An 18,447-nucleotide genomic window follows, 5' to 3' on the forward strand; every position below is an offset into this window, starting at 1 on the left:
TTATTTCTCTGAAGTGAATTTAAAATCGTTTTTTAGAAAATTTGACATTTTCATGAAATTGCATTATAAACGGTTAATTACTATGACATTATAAAATGTTTCACCTCCTCAACATAAGTCACTTTTTATACCTTTGTAAATATCATGCCTTTCACAATTGTCAAAAGCACTAAATTCTTTAAGTGGTAGATAACATTCTATTGAACAGAGTTTGCAATTTCATCTTTTTGATGTATTATTTCAGTTTAATTTAGCGATTTCTTTTTTTCCAGACTATTTTCAACAAAAACGATTATCAATGCATTACGCTGATTTTTTACGTTTAATACCCGACCCTGTTCATCGACAATAGTGCCTATTTTCACCGTCTAGACATTCCGGCACATAAGCTATCATAATTCATTAGTGTCTGTATTATTGTTTGTAAGAAGTTTTTTTTACAATAGAAAGAAGATGAAGATGATCGTTATTAAACAATTGTATGCCAACCGCACCTGTTACTTGACAATAAATATTAGGATATGTTTTTAAATTTGTCTTTTATCTGTAATATGCAGGCTTCATAACCTCTCATTGCCTTTCTAAATTCCATTTTATTTAGTTTCTTGTTTCTTATTTTGTCTACATGTTTATGGCCAATGCTGTATTTTCCTTGGTGACCATACGCCGCTTTTCATGGAATGGCACTAACGTGTCACATTGAAGGACCCACGACGCTAACCGCGTATGAACACATTTGCGGATGTTTCTAAAATAAAAAAAAAATCAACATTGTAATGTTCAAATGTTAATTCTGCTTAAGAGAGTGCTTAAGAGAGTGCTGAGAGGGAGTGGACTGCAGCTTGCAAATAACACTCCCGTCCATGAACAATTTCAATCAAACCAAAATTGAAAATCTTGCAGGCTCGGTTTGTCTTTGACCCTGTCCTGATTTTGTTAGGGGTCCGCCTGGGCTCCTTGCCACTGGTTCTTGTTGCTGGATCATATGGGGGTTGCGTTCATTGAACGCCGCCTTTCCTTGTTGATCTTGTTTATCATATTGAATGAGCCTGTTCATGGACGGAAATGCAAAGTGCAAGTTATCTTCCACGCCCTTAGCACTGGTTTAAGCAGAATTCAACATTCAAACCTTAGTAACGAAAGTCATGTATGTAAACCCTCTTATTGACGTAAAACTTCATCTCATTATTGACATTCCGTTATTTAATGTATATGTTGCACGATGTGTGCGATATTTGACAGCATCATTGATATGTTTGCCTTTTTTATTACACCATATGCATGATATAAAATTTCAAAATGTTAAATGATCATGTGTTACAAAATTAAAAGTAAAGAGTAAGTTCAGCAATTCTGAATTCATATTTTCATATTAGTTTTCATTGACATTGTATTAATGAATCATTGCGAAGATTCCTTGCCCTTTGATGTATTTATTTAGTGTTGTTATATTTTATAATGAAATTTCGTTATTTTCAAAACTTAAGTTAAACTTCCTTCGGCGGATATATATTAAAATGTTGGAGTTAACTGAAAGAAAAAAATATTTCCTCCGACCAAATGTTTTATGAACAGCTTAACATGCACATTATTACGTAAGTTGTCTTAAACAATAACAGACAATGTGTATTATGTGTTTCTTTTTTGTTTCCTCTTAAACAATTCCTAAGAGGGCTATTTTCTTTATGATAATCTATTTTGTATCCTTCAATTAGCTTTTGCTGATGCCAAAAAAATGAGCATGACTTTTTTCTCCTCCTCTGAAAACATGCAGTTTATCATTTCTGTTCTTAACGATTTCTTGTATAAACATTTACTGTAATTATTACGATGGGAGATATACAAAGAGCAACAAGACTTTCTTTAAGTACTATGTATGTAATACAAAGTCCTCTGAAAATAAAATTTCAAGATAAAAATATCTCTTCAATGTTACTTCCTTTTCCGTTATCATTCAAAGTTATGACAATATTTCTATATATTGTAAAAATTTTATTTTACATCGCAAGAAAATAAAAACTAAGATTTACTAGAATGACTTACTAAGGTTGGTATATATAAGATATTATTCTATTATTTATCAAGTGCACTTTTTTTTAAAGACTAATTACATTAAGAACATCCTACATTCTACATTTTGTTGTAATTGGCTTCTTTTGTTATTTTTTGATACATTATTTATTTTTAAACAACACATCATTATTTGTCGTTTATGCTTAAATCAACATATTGCCTCAAAGTAGGAGGAAAGCCAAATTACTTTGTAAATGTAGGAGGCATAACAATCATTATACCTTACTTAATCATCATTGTGGGAAAAAACAACTTGTTTTCAGAAGAATTATTGAAATGACAAGATGGTAAATTCCACAATCTATATATATTTCATAGGTAGATTCATTAGAATAAGGACAATATTATTTCTAACACGTTTAATATAAGGAAGTCTGACAAGACATTAGCCCTTTATCGTCCATTGGTTTACTTGAACATGCCTATTCTGGTTATCTTCGACATGTCAATGCATATTCAATTGCTGCAGTTTGTACGTCACGGAAAGTTGCCCTTACGTAGTAATATCAGATTATGTAATCGAATTTTCTAGAATTGTTCTTGAACTAGGCACATATTAGGATGTTATAAAGGAAAAATAAAGCCAAATATGAGTAGACGTTGATAAAAGTTGGCATGAACTGTATGAGGTGGGAACGGTAAAATATAGAAGAAAAGAATCCATAAAGAACGCTGACAAGAAAACGTCTAACTTGAAAATGTTGCAGGCTCGTTTTTATTGAGCCTGTTCATGGACGGTGCTGAAAAATGCAAGTGAATGTCCACGACCCCTAACACCGGTTCAAGCAGAATTCAAAATTTAAGCATGAAGTGGTGAAATTTTGTATTTAGAAACATTCACAGATGTGTTCATCCGGCAGTTATCATGGAACATTCAATGTGACAAATTAGTGTTATTCCATGAAAAGCGGCGTATGGTCCCCAATTAAAAAATGCTTGTGCCAAAAACGTGAAAACAATGGGCGAAACTAAACAAAATTGAATTTTGAAAGGGGATCAGAGGCTATAAAACCCGCATTTCACAGATAAGAAGTCAGAGACAAAGTTAAAAAGCAGGCAACATATCCTCAGGATGTAGGAATATTGGGACCACCCAACTTGAAAATGCCAAGTAGTTTAAACTAAACAGTACCACAACCACATCAAAAACGTCGTGCTGAACGATCTTTCAGGAACAGTAAAATCTGGTAAAAAGGGAATTTTTTCTTGCTATTTGGATACTGTCGGTTATGTATTTCTTTTATATTTTATACTATCATCAATAATGATTACTTTCAGTGTGGAAAATTTAAAATTGAAAGTAAAATTAAAATTTGTATTTATACATGATCAATGTATCAGAGATTTGTTTTATTGTGGAAAAATAGGATTTTGACATATTGGTACATGTAAGTTAGGTAAATGAATTTTTCTCTATCTGATTCGAATTATTTTCAAATATATTAAAAGTGAACAATATCATTGCTTTTATTTATTGTTTGAACATTAAGCTATATCCGATGCTGTTATTATGCTTGAGCAGGAATATGTATGGTTTCTTTTCAGCTAACAAGAGTATCGCAAAATGCAATTTAATATGGACGTTAAAGTTGTCAATTACTTCTTGCACGTATATTCATATTAACCTATCATGTTACGAATGTATTAAAACATTTTTTGAACGTTTAAGTTGTCAATTTGTTCTAGCACATAGATTCATATAAACCTATCATGTAACGAATATACTAGTATTTAATTTCTTCTTTAAGTACACATTGTTTGAATTGATACTTAATTCTGTCATAGATTTTAAGATGCATTAAAATAGTGAACAATGTATACATGTAAATGGACTTTAATCACTAACACATGGCCACGTATTTGTTATCAAATTAACTCTTTTGATATTAAATTGAACGCAAATCATACAATTTAAATCTCAATTTAAACACGGACGAGCTTAGCAATGCGAGCAATAAAATAAATTAAATTCAACATTAATTACATAAATGGAGTATATCAGATCTATAAAATTGTACAACTTATTTCATTTACATTTGAAAATGGTTGCGCAAAATGATTTTTAAAGTATTGTTTCCATTTATTTCACTGGTAACTGAGGAAACGTTTTTTCATAGAGTTTCTTCTCTTTCCCTTGCAATAAGTGGGCAACCGATCACTGTTCATATTTTTTTGTATATTTTTGTGTCATGAACTATATTTTAGATATCTATTTTGTGTTTCGCACAAAACAATTGTCTTCATAACATGACTGACTTAAAAATAACTAACAATCCAAGAAAACAAACAACGCCATGTGTTATGCTTATCACTTTGCTGAAGAAACTATTGTATGAACTGTAATAATATATTCGTTGATTTAAGTGTTGCAGCAACAAGAGTTAATTTTATGTTAAAGAAGGAAAACGTTGAGTTTCACGAAATTCACTTATAATATTCACTTATCATCAATTTTTCTTTGGTTATTTCCTTTGGAATATAATTACACAGAACTTCCGCCTTCCACTGTTTAAAAGATTATTTTTCCTCTATGTCTAAAATGCTAATGAAAGTTTTTTTTATGTAAATGCAATTTTAATAACCTCTTCTAGTGACAATCAATTTAATTATGCCATTAACTAAACTATTTTGATTTAAATGGGTCACATTTCAGAGAATACAAATAAAAGTTAATTGAGTCAATGAATAATTGGTCAGCGTCGAAAAATTAGTTACAAAAATCTCAATTCATAATTGACACTGTAAATTATCAGCATTTGTTTTTTCATTGACTTTCATTTAGGGACATCAGAAAATAGACTACATGATCATCTGCTTATGTGAACTGACTTAAAAGAGTATAACGTGATTAGAATAATAATAATGCTATGGATAACAAATAGCACAGTTTCTATCAAAGTCCGTTATAGAACATGTATTTTGTCTGATAAAAATATCTGATAAAATTTTATCTGATGTTATAATCAAATAACAAAGAGTGAGCGGAGCGATTTATAAGACATTGCTTTGAAATCTTTGTTAAGTCAATTGAAAGTTAAAACATGCATAGAGAATGACATTAAATTAAACTAAACTGTATATGAAGTATTAGATATGGAAAACATAATATGTTCTTTATGAAAGCTTATTGCAGTTTGGAAACTAGATAACTTAAGCTTGAAATGCTATTTAAACAAATAAGTGATACTTTCCTTAAAGCAGCAAAGAAAAATGATTGAATATTTGAGCCGCGCCATGACAAAACCAACATAGTCTGGATCCATGCTGTCGCAAACGCACTTTGTTTGTTTTGTAATGGTGCGGCTCTATTATCGAAATGCTGAGTCAAGTGTTCATATCTAAAAATATTTTATAAATAATTCATTTTAATAAAATAATTTCCATTGCATTTGATGTTGTATTAAAACATAACAGGATATTTATTCACCGTTTGTTTTCTTTCTAAATGATTTTCCCGTGAGGACAGATTCCTCTAACTGATTATCTGCGTCAACAAATGTTCGCTGACGCGCCCCCTTCAAATAATCAAAGCACTGAAAGTACTGTTGGAAGGAAATTTTCATAGAAATTCCCGATGCGTGTGAATTAAAAACAAAGGAATATGTGCAAGCTTCAATCTACAGCTTGCTGATTTGATGACGTAAAATGTGACGTCATTGTTTCCGTTTTTGCACTACTCATGTTCAGTGGGCTGATAACTAGTTCTTGGCCCAGGGCCTCAAACCCATAAGTTGTGACACTCATAATCAGTTGAAATCATAGGCAATTCTGTTACTAATATAGTAATAAGTGAATTAATAAATAATACTACTGCATTATGAACACAAAGAACCACTCAGTTTGACCTAAATCGGCCATGACTTATATAACTACTTCATAAGAATTCAAGACCATGCCATAAGCATTATTTAATCATAGTTAATGAAGAGACTCAAGGACAAGAAAAGCTCATCATGTGCTTACATTTGTAAGTTCAAACATAACTAATTGTGTTTTAGTATGAAAATGATGTACATGCTGTTAAAGTCATAGCAAAACAAAGAACAATGATTTAAAATAAACTTTTATTGTCAAAACTTGCATAAAAGTAAAAATATATGTGATATAAAAAATAAATGATTAAATATATGGAGATAATGAAATTTAGTTTGTCAGATAAAATGTGTAAAAGGAACTCCACTGAGGTTTTTTGACATGATGAGACTGAAATTTATTTTTCTAGATTAATGTACCACTTGATGTATGTTTTGACCACTAATCTTTGAGAAAAATTTCAGATCATTTGCGCACTTCCTTTTTCAAGAATAATTATTCAAATTGTAAAAAAGTGACCCAAAATGAAAGCATTTAAACACATTTCACGCAGATCAGGCTGAGAAAAGCATAAAAAAATTGATTTTCAATTTATTTCAAAGTATATTTCTTCACTATCTGTGCATATATTTCTGTATCAAGTGCCCCGGCTCATTTCTGTAGAAATTCAAATGTTATGTTTTAGGCTTTTAAACCTCAATGGACTAAGTCCCTTTAAATTATTGGTACATATTGACGTGACACAAGTTATAATAATCTGAATGAAAGAAGCTTTAATGCAAACGGCCAGTAATATAGGAGGTGCTGTTTTAAGGATTTTTTACATACAAGACTTACATTATACAACAAAATATAGTCAAAAGTAGAAATGTGCCCATAGGACTTGAATGCCTGCGTTAAGAACAATGCTTATATTGAGTGGGTAATCAAAATATGTACATAATTAGACAAGCCCACTGGCAGCATATATCAAGCCTGTTGCCATTATTCAGAACTGAACCTTAAAGCTTCAGATTGGGGAGAAAGATGTATACGTAAGTGAACATTTGTGATAAATGTTATGTAAATCCAGCCATGTATATAGAAATATACTCTCATGTTTTAAAGTATTATTTGACTTTTGATCCAAAGTAGTGACCTTGATTTACAGACACCTGATTTTTCATACTACTCCAACTCACTAAAGACTGTTAAATTTTGTCCAGAACTATATGAAAAATCTTTATAGATTTCAAAAGCATTCAAATATTATCAGTTATAAATCAATTTTTTGCATATGATTTGGTAAGGAAGGCATAATGTTGTATAAATTTTGTGGAATGTAACTGAAATCATAATTGACCTGTGTTTTGATATATTGTTGAATATACCAGTTATAAATTGAATCCTTAAAAGGTGTACAAATCTTATTGGTTGGAAACTAAAATTTCAGTGGAAATTTCACATACTGACCGGACTGACAGACAGGGTAACACTTAATGCCCTGTCACCATTCTTTAAATTGCATGGGCATATAAACATAGAACAGGTTAGCTTACAAGAGCATTTCTGTTTTCATATTTTACTAGGTAAAGTACAAAGAAATGATATTTTTATAATTTTATGAGCCATCACATCAAACCGTGATCAATGTAATATGAAGTATGGGAAAATAAGTAACAAGAAGTGCATGTTTAACTAAAACAGAATGTATGATTCAGAGGAACACTGTAAAAATAAAGTAAATAATGTTAAAAAAAAAAACAACAACAAAAAAAACATAAAAAAAGTTGACCATCATTTGGACTTTCATGAGTTGGCCATGCTAATCTTAAAATAAGAACATAAATAAAATACAACATTATACAAAAGGTAGTACAAAAAATACAATGATCAAAAGTTTGAAAGTGAACACTTGTTGGTAAAATAAACAAGAATTTGTAACAGAGATACCAACATCCCCCGCCTCAGGGAAGTTTTATATGAAGCAAAATATTGTGCTATTTCAAAAGATTGAGGCAGGGATCTAAGGATTTTCAGTCCAAAATTATGATCAATGCTAGATCTGCAAATGCAACAATAAATTTATTAAAGAAATAAAATGAAATACTGAATTTCAAAATGTATCATGTTAAGCTTTGCAGGGATTTTTTTGGCTTATTTTATAGCCGTTATTGGGACATATTCCCAATTGAAAATAGTATATTATTTTCCCAATCCAAAGGAAAATATTCCCAATTGAAAGTTACAAAAAATATAAATATTGAATAAAGAATTCTAAAATCTTTGAAAATAAGGGCTTCTTTACTGTAATAGTGTTTAAATGTTTGAAGAAGCCATCCTAGGCAGTGATTGCTTGCATACATTTAATCACTGCAAACTTTCAGTCATGCATTTTTTCCCAATTTTAACAAAATATCGCTGAAATTCCCAGTTGCATGGGTATGGCACTATGGGTTATGTTCCCAAAATCCTGGAAAAAATCCCTGCTTTGACCTCTTAGTGTGACCTTGACCTTGGAGGTAGGGGTGCAGGTGTTGTGCATGACATATCATCTTATCATTGTGACTACTTGTGCCAAGTATTTTCCAAATCCCTTCATCTATGAAGAAGTTATGGACGAAGCATAAAATATACCATATAACAGACTTTGTTACCTTTATACCTCTAAGTGTGACCTTGACCTTGGAGGCAGGGGTGCAGGTGTTGTAACTGACATATCGTCTTATTATTGTGACTATTTGTGCCAAGTTATTTTAAAATCCCTTGAACTATGAAGAAGTTCTACATTAGACACAATATATACCCTTTAAAAAAACAATGTTAATTTTTTACCTCGAAATGTGACCCTGACCTTGGAGGTAGGGATGCAGGTGATGCGCATGACACATTGTCTTATTATAGTGAATATTTGTGCCAAGTTTTTTCAAAATCCTTTGATATACAAAAAAGTTATGGACCTGACAAAAAAATACCCTATAACAGGCTATGTTAATCTTAGACCTCCAAGTGTGACCTTGACCTTGTAGGTTGGTGACCGATTGTTGCGCATGACACATCATCTCATTGTTGTGAACAATTGTGGCAAGTATGTACAAAATCCCTTCAAAGATAAGAAAGGTATAGACTGGACACGAGATATACCCTCAAATGGACAATGTTGACCTTGAATGAGCAAGTGTGACCTTGACCCTGAAGGTAGGGGTCTGGTTGTTGCACATCATCGTCTTATTATAACAAACATTTGTGCCAAGTTATTTCAAATTCCTTCAATAAATGACAAAGTTATGGACCGGACACGAAATATACCCTGTAACAGGCTGTGCTAATATTTGACCTCCAAGTGTGACCTTGACCTTGGAGGCAGGTGACCTGTTGTTGAGCATGACACATCTTCTCATTATTGTGAGCAATTGTGGCAAGTATTTACAAAATCCCTTTAGAGATAGGAAAGTTATAGACCGGACACGAGATATACTTTCAAATAGACAATGTTGACCTTGAATGAGCAAGTGCGACCTTGACCCTGGAGGTAGGGGTCTGGTTGTTGACATGACTCATTGTCTTATTATAACAATCATTTGTGCCAAGTTATTTCAAATTCCTTCAATAAAAGCTTGAAGTTGATAAAGATTTGTTCATACATATTTCAACAAGAGGGCCATGTATATATAGGCCCCTGGAGCGGGGCCAGTTTAAACCCCAGGCTTTTATTTGACCAAACTTGTAAGACACCCGTTAGAAGATGTTTCATGATGTTAAGTTTTTACTACACACATATAATGTAAAACAAAGACCTCTGCACCACCCCCCACCCCGGCATGGCCAATTTTTATACAAGGGCTTAAATTTGAACAAACTTGGTTGACACCATAAGATGTTTCATGCTAAACATCTAGGCTCTAGTTCATTGGGTTTTTTAAAAGAAGATTTTTTAAGTTTTTACTTTACACAAATAGTTAGAAACAATGAAACCCCTGGGGCGGGGCCAGTTTTGACCCCAGGGCTTTTATTTGAACAAACCTTGTACACACTTACCAGAAGATGTTTCATGCTTAATATCTAAACTCTAGCTATTTTGGTTTTTTCAAAGAAGATTTTTAAGTTTTTACTATATGCATATAGGGAAATTCAATGACCCCTGGGGAGGGGCCAATTTTGACCCCCAGGGCTTTTATTTGAACAAACTTGGTAGACACTCACTAGAAGATGTTTCATACCTTTAAAAGAAGATACTTTGTCTAAGCTCTAGCTCTTTGGGTTCTTTAAAAGAAGATACTTTAAGTTTTTTTCTTTTGGTTGCCATGGCAACCAGCGTTCTATGAACAATATTTAGAGGTGACCACCAAAGAAACATTCCTGTGAAGTTTGGATGAAATTGGCTTAGTGGTTTATGAGGAGATGTCATTTTAAGTAAAAGTTTACGGAAGGACGCCAGACGAAAAGCGATCAAAAAAGCTCACCCTGTCACTTTGTGACAGGTGAGCTAAAAATAGTTAAGTGATCTTATTTTCCTGGTGAAAACTGGTGGCTCAATAAAGTTCTATACATATGAGCCGCGCCATGACAAAACCAACATAATGGGTTTGCGACCAGCATTGATCTAGACCAGCCTGCACATCCACGCAGTCTGATCAGGATCCATGCTGTTTGCTTACAAACTCTATTACAAGTAGAAAAACTGATGGCGAACAGCATGGATCCTGATCAGACTACGCGGAGGCACAGGCGGGTTCGGATCCATGCTGGTCGCAAACATGCTATGTTGGTTTTGTCATGACGCGGCTCATATTATGATATTTCAAATATTGGAAAGTTATCTCTAGTTCTTGGTGAAAGACTGGTGACTAGTTTTCTCTTCAATGTCATTTCTTTTTCTAATTAGATTAAGTCATGGGCTTCATGAGGCTTTCGACATCACATCTAAGAACTCTTTATCCAACATTGCAAAGGGCAGGCAGTCTCCTGGTATTCCAATTTCATTTAAGTTTTATAAAACCACAATATTTCTATTTCTTTAGTGTTTCCGACATGAAGACACATCTACATGTATCTTTCATTATCACTCCTGCTTTTACTGTTCTATCATATAAGCGCCTCTGTTTCCTGAAATATTTGTTTAGAAAAAGTTAATTGCAAAGTTAAAATTCCACTTGTAAACCCTTGCCGAGCTCGAACTTACAGCAGTGAAAGGCTTAAAGGTTTAAAGTCAAGAAACTAAACCAATCAGTCACAGACACCCCAAGTATTTTATCTATTTGCTAAGCAGCAATTTTTTCAAAATTATTTAAATTCATAAATGTGAGTGATTCTGATAAGCTATAGACAGCTAAGTGATGATAAAATGATCATATATGTCAGATAAGTCGGAGTGCTAACACTGCTTACTGTGAATATTCAATATTTTAATGTGAATTGTCCTGAGGTAAAAAGGAAAAGAAAGCTGAATTCCTAAATACATGTTACATGTCACAATTATTGTTCTTGCTATTAATTTTGTTCCTAATTTCTTGTAAAAGATATTTAAATACACTGTAATTCTTTTTTATAAATTTGGCTTTTTGTGACAATAGTCTATCCAGTGACCGAAGCTCACCGACTTAAAATAAACTGTCCTGTGTCAGCCTTTAAACAAATCAAGAAAAAAAAGCAATTAGAATATAATAATTAAGAAATATCATATACAAATACTTCTAAATAATCATGTACCTCTTCCTTAAAAGCCCATGCTATTGAAAGAAACATTTTTTCCATTTGTTCACTTCAAGGTTAGTCAGATTTACAGTCTCACATTTTAGCCTTTATCTCTCGTGATTTCATTGTCATTGACCCTAAAGCATCCTTAAAATCGATATCCTGCTGTTCACATTCATAAATCTGACATGTAGGCCGAACTTCTGAAACATAAAATATAATTATTATTAGATATACATATAGTATCCCAATAATTATGTTAGTTGATATCAAATCAATAATTTAAGCAGTGTTCGAAATTAGCAGTAGTCCGAGAGCCCGACTACTAAATTTCTCCTCGGGCTATCAACTTTTCACAGTAACAAGCCCGACCAAGCTACTGTATTTTCAGAGGCAATATAAACAACTGTTTTGAACAAATGAATCGTGCTAGTGAAATGTCTTTTGGGCAAGTGAATATTCCAATCTAGTAGTCCGACCAGCCTAGTCGATTCAAATCCTAATTTCTTACACTGTTTAAGAAACAATTTGTTCAAAATTGTCCAAGCATAAAGATTTTTATAGTATACTATAGTAATTATAGTGTATATACAGTATGTATTAAATGTCTTTACTATTTACTATACTGTCCTGAAATTTCAAGAAAACAACTATCTTTAAAATCCATTTTCTCAGAAGTTGCAAAACCAAGTGAATGAAATTGCTCTGGGTTTGTATTATTCTGTACAACTTCTGATCACAAAAGCTTCAAGGACATTTATGAGTGAGTCAGGTCCTATCTTGAAAGATTGTTGTTCAAGTTTGAAGACAATCCATTCAAAAATAACAAAGTTATAGCCACTAATAGCAAAAATCAAGAAGATTTAGACATATACCTTGAATGTTAATATGGTGGTCAAGCTAATTTAGTTTAGTCTGGATTATTTGAAGGGTTGTTGTGGCCAAGTATGAAGACAATACACCAAGATCTGAAAAAGTTATGAACAAGGTTAAAGTTTGATGACAGCAATGGGAAAGCCGTCATGACTTACAATATATTTAATAATTTTGGCCCTAATGCAAACTGAAAATTCTAGCCTATAAACACTGTTGAGACTAGCTGTTCAGCATTTTTTCAATAATAAATAAATGCAATGATAAAGTCGGTAACTTGCAAGTCTTCTAACATAATTTTTTACAAAGAATGAACATATATATATTTTCTCCTAATCTTAAAGATTATTTATCTTAAAGATAATTTCAAACAATATGTTATTAACTAAACAATCTATATCCTAATATATGGTTTTAATAGAGGGCCGAGTTGACCTGTCCCGAGTTGGTATAGGGCCGAGTTTACCTGTAAATTCAATAATGTAAACAATCCTTGACCTAATTTCACTTGTCTAACAAATTAACATCTGCAAACACAAAACGATTTTGAACAAAGAAATAAAAGCATTTCCACAAACCTTTGCGATGTTATTCATCAGCAAATCTATGTCTTGGATGGAGAAATCTCAAAAACACGAACGTTATTCTGTCGATGGTCCGAACAATGGCGGGTGTGCCCTACTTCTTATTAGTCAACACCAAGTTTTACCAAATTGCATCCGTTAATTCCAGAATACTTTTGAAAGACTTGTATTGTAATCTTGTTTTTTATTATTTATATAATAATATTTTTGTTTCAAACGCTTTGATTCTAAGCTATGATAGTTTGCGAACCATTTTTTGCGAAAATAGTACAGTACAGAACGCCTTTTTAAGGCCACATAGTTTCCTCTTGAGTTATCGACGTAAAAAAATCAGCGGTGGCATAAAATGCTATTCAATAAATTGCTAAATATATACAATAAATACTTTCATTTCCCTTCGGTTGACTTATATATGTGAACTTTTCAGCATCTCTGCTACAAAATTACACCTTATTTATATTCAATTTATTGTACATAGGTACATGGACACAAACTTTTCTTTGGCCTAATGCGTAATAATACTGATGTTTTTTTTCCGTACACGTTTAAGATTATGTTCCATTGATGTAAGCTAACATTGAATATCATCATTTCAAGTTTTTTTGAACATCAGCTTTTTCTTCAAGTCATCCACGTTTGAAAGTATACATATAGTTCTGCTGCACTACTTTCTTGGTCGCATTAACTACTTATTTTCTATTGAGCTTAAACAGACTTCAATTAGGTGTTGTTCGTTCTTTTTCAATATAGGCAGACCGATAATATAGAAAGGAAATTTTTTTTTGAAAAAATTTCCTTCCAAAAATAACAAAATAAAGAAAAACTTTTTTAAATAAAGAAACGAATAACAAGCAGGTTAACCATTATTTTTTTATTCTTACAAGTTTTAATGTATCAATTCAAAATATTGTAAGAAGAATCATGATGCGGACATATCAAGAAATCTAAAGTATTTCCGTGGTATAGTTCCCATGTCAAAACCTTCTGCTTGAATGGTGATATGTTTGAAAATATTTCCTTATTGATAACCTTATAGACTAACTATCATACATAAGTAAGAAATATGAAGTGACATGTAATGGATATTATTTGCATTGGAAACAAATAAATTTGTGGTTATCTTATTCAAACATTTGTGAATTTTGTGACATAAACAGATGGAAAATGGCTTAATATTTAATAATAAAATGACCAGAGTTTTGGTGAATTCGAGTGATGTCTAGTTAGTTTCTGGTATTTCTGAGAATCTATTGTTTTAAAGGGGCGTTAAGCTTCATTTGGTGACATAAACAGATAGAAAAATGGCTTAATATTTAATCATAAAATGGCAGAGTTTTGGTGAATTCGAGTGATGTCTAGTTAGTTTCTAAAAAGCGACTTATAAGCAAATTACTTGAACTATCTTTTACTTATGTTGATTTTAGCAATAAGTACAAGTGTTATAGTGATTAAGTATTTTGTATGGAAGTCAAAACAGTGCTTTATTTACATTTTGTTTCTTTTATGACAAAGTATTTTATGTTTACCGCTACATTTGTCAGATAGAAACATTTATCTCTAACATGCTCTAAAACTTAACCATTATAAAACTCATGTTTGCCTGTTTTTAGGAAGAAAAAAAATCGTTTCTGAGGTATTTCTGAGAGCTTTTAGCACCATAAACTGACCGTAAGTAACCTCTCAAATTATTATTGATTCTGCCATGAGCATAATACACGGATCAATACTCCACCGCCCACGCATTCAACACTTCTCGGTAGACGTAAACGTTTCACAGAAAATTCTCACACCATGATTTTGTTCACTGATCATTATTCGCACTATGAACATCATAAACTGAGCATAAATGAAAACTTGCAACACCACCACCACCTACGACGACGACAACAACAACAACAACACCAAACAACAAAAAACAACAGCAGCAGCAGCAGCAGAAAAAGCAGAAGCAGAAATAGCAGAAAAAGCAGCAGTAAAATCAACAACAACACAGGAACTAATAAATAAAAGATATAAGATATTCTGAATATTTACTTTATTTTATGGGTAAGACAAGTATATTTTATACGCGTGCAAGCTGGTATTAAAATAACCGGCGACTAGCCATTTGGAATAAATACAATCTTTTTAAAAGCAAAGTTAGATAGTATTTGATTTTTCGTTCTCTCGCCCTCTTTTTGCAAAATAAATCACAGGCTATGTGGAAGTAAATACGATATATTGTGATAATTTGTCATTTTGTTTCTAATGTTGTTGAAGTATGCAAATGAAGAAGGTTTTTTATATGTCACTTCACTGGCTTTGGCATTTATTAATCGCCTAAATAAAACTTTTATTTGTTTTCTGTTATTCCATTCCCATTTCCATTGACACAGATAGCTATGGCATTGATTTACTAGTCTTGCATAAAAACCGCATCATGCAAGTGTAAGACAGGCATTTACGTATATTCTTGCATAAAAACCACGCACGCAGGTATACATAAACAGTGAGGAAAGTTGCCTTAACGGATAGAGTCTCGTGACCACGCGCTGTTACTGCACGTTTATTATTTGTTTGGATCGTCAGATTTATGTTTTAGGACCTCAGTGGAGCTCCTTTAATTAAATACCTTAACAAACTTATTTATTATAAACCGTTTTTAACTTTAAGGTCCCAGCTTCTTTCAATATTTCATTTTGATACCACTTTCAATTGTTCATGCGTCTTAATGCTCGAAAAACGCATAAAAACTGTTTCGCGCATGTCACTTGATGGTGTGCCAATCACGTTAACTTTTTGGTCCTTCCGAATAATCCAGGCGGGGAACAATAGCTTTATATAAATACATAGCAAATTAAATCGTGTGACTGAAAAGAGATCAGAAAATGTTTTGCTAGCGTCTTTAACGGATTTGTTTAGTAAAGTTTTTTTGGTGAGAATCAATCAGGGGTTAAACATACAAGATTGTCCCCGAGCGCTCAAGATTCATGGTCGAGTGATTTCCCATGCACTTTACTGTTAGCTACATTTGCGTGAAGTTTGTGAGAGGGATATGACGGAAACGAAATTATTGGGAGGTTTGGAATTGTTTCTTTTATTTTAGGACGTCGAAGAACTAAGTGTCAATAAAAAATGCAAGTGTACATTTGCGTGAAGTTTGTGAGAGGGATGTGACGGAAACGAAAGTATGGGAGGTTTGGAATTGTTTCTATTTTTAGGACGTCGAAGAACTAAGTATCAATAAAAAATGTAAGTTATTTTATATTTTATTAAAACTATATAGCCGAAACGTAATATTATTACACAGGAAAACCGGGAAAGCGTTGCTGTTTTTTAAAGGAAAAAATTGTAAATATTTCAAAGAAAATCCAGGAAATGTTATTGTATCACATAAAACTTGTAAAATATCAAATATTTTTCGTAGGTACAATTTGTTTGACACAAAGTTAAATTTTCCATGAATAATGACTTTAATTATAAATTAACATTAATCATAAGTATCACTAAATGCCACTTTACTGGTTGTGTGTAATCGTTTTGTCCAGCATTGCATTGGAACATTCCATTCGAAGTTAAAGGGATTTCGAAACCAAAAGCTTACACCAGTATAGAGTCTGATGCGCGTGATGTCCTGGCTCTAAGGGCAGATTACTGGTTTCAGCAGTGTAGGAGTTAAATATAAATCGTAACGCATAATTACAATATGTTGTGTTTTTTTTAACTGTGGCACTATATTATTTATTATTGTAAATAATTAGTACATGTACATGTGATGATTCTCTTACTGTAGGATTCTTTTCTGTTTTAAAGGATGGTTATAACAATAATTTTATTTATTTCCTTCTATACTCAAAAGTCACATGTTGAAAAACCAGATAATACAATAGCTAACATATGATTTTTTAACAAAACTTTGTCATAGGTAATTGGCTTATGATATAAAACAAAATACAGATATGAATAATTGATAGTTGGCATATGAGGTCTAACAAAGTATTGACACGGATGATTGACGTGTGATATGTGAAAATGATGGCCATGTTGATGACAATGTTGTTGTTTATGGTAATGTTGATGAGGACGTCCATTGGTGTAACAATGATGATGAAATGACGTTGTTCAAGGTAGTGAGCAGTAATCAGGTAAATCTAGTTATTTATAGAAACTAGCTTTTTTTTAGAAACTAGTTATTTTTAGGCAAATGAGTTTTAACTTTTCTTCGTAAGTTTTATCAGTTTCAGAAGATGAAATTTCAAAAGGAACCAATGAACTTGCCAGTAATCATACTATATCGGGCCATGCTTATGAAACAAGGACAGCACACATTATGCAACGTATTTTTTTAAATTGATTGATTGATTTTTTTAGACCGGGCGGTCAAGGATAACCTACGAAAGTGCAAGCACTTATTTCCAGTGGGGTCCTTACCTCAGCAGACTGCAGAGATAGCTATGAGATACAAGGAAATCCGGGAACCAGTCCCTAGCTCTTATTGAATAGATTCCTAGGTTCTTTTACATGCCCAGTGTATAGCACTGATACATGCGATGATTATCTGGGTTTCGTACCAGTAAACCTCTAGTTAGGTGGGAAACCCTGAACGTGTTTCTGAAAAATCCCAAGGGTGTTACCCAGGATCGAACCCGGAACCTCAGGAGTGACAGTCAGTGGTCTTACCAACTGAACTATCGTAAAAACGTAAAAACAGCATACTTATTTAATTCAATTTACATTTGGAAATTTGACATTATAAGAAATTTGATATACATATATACATGTAAATGGTATTATGTCAGTAACTGAAATTGCGTAGAATTACAAAATTATAGTTTAGAAACGAAGATTTTTTTTGTCAAAATTGAAAACTATGTTTTATGTTTATGTATTTTGACGATATTTTGTGTGAATTGTTTATATCGATTTTGGTTGTTTTGGTTTCTTTCTCAAATTTTTGGAGTTGGTGTGTGATTGGGGTTATTCGATTTGGGTTCGGTGTTTTAGTTTGTCTCTTTGTGGGAGTTGTTTATGTGTGTTATGGTAGTTTTTCTTTGTCTTTGTTGGAGTTGTTAATGTCATTTGTGTGTTATGGTAGTTTTTCTTTGTCTTTGTTGGAGTTGTTAATGTCATTTGTGTGTTATGGTAGTTTTTCTTTGTCGAAAATTCAGGCCTTATTTCTGAATAGTTTGGGAATTGGTGGTCGATAAGACAGTTGATTCTTTGCTGGTACATTGTGATCGATTTGAAAATTTTGGATTTTGTTATACATGTACTAGTCGAATTATTATTATTCATCATTTCAAATAGTTATATCAATTTCATTAGAAATGGGAGACATTTATAGTTATATTGAATTTTTAGCTGTACAATACCCAATTTTGTATAATTATATTGATGTTTAATATGAGTAATGATATTTTTGATAATTATATTAATATTTATAGGCGGAGAA

General features: G+C 32.3%; 1 long non-coding RNA gene across 1 annotated transcript; it reads right to left on the reverse strand.

Annotated features, from left to right (window-relative positions):
• Nucleotides 1-6,119: 6,119 nt before the first annotated feature.
• On the reverse strand, nucleotides 6,120-13,742 carry LOC132756255 (uncharacterized). Its single transcript, XR_009629306.1, has 4 exons — nucleotides 13,011-13,742; nucleotides 12,435-12,527; nucleotides 11,575-11,762; nucleotides 6,120-10,971 (listed from the first exon to the last, which is right to left on the reverse strand). It is a non-coding gene; the product is annotated as an uncharacterized LOC132756255 (long non-coding RNA).
• Nucleotides 13,743-18,447: the final 4,705 nt, after the last annotated feature.

Source organism: Ruditapes philippinarum, unplaced genomic scaffold (genome assembly GCF_026571515.1).
Source record: "Ruditapes philippinarum isolate M1 unplaced genomic scaffold, ASM2657151v2 ctg7519_1_1_1_1, whole genome shotgun sequence".
NCBI lineage: Eukaryota > Metazoa > Mollusca > Bivalvia > Venerida > Veneridae > Ruditapes > Ruditapes philippinarum.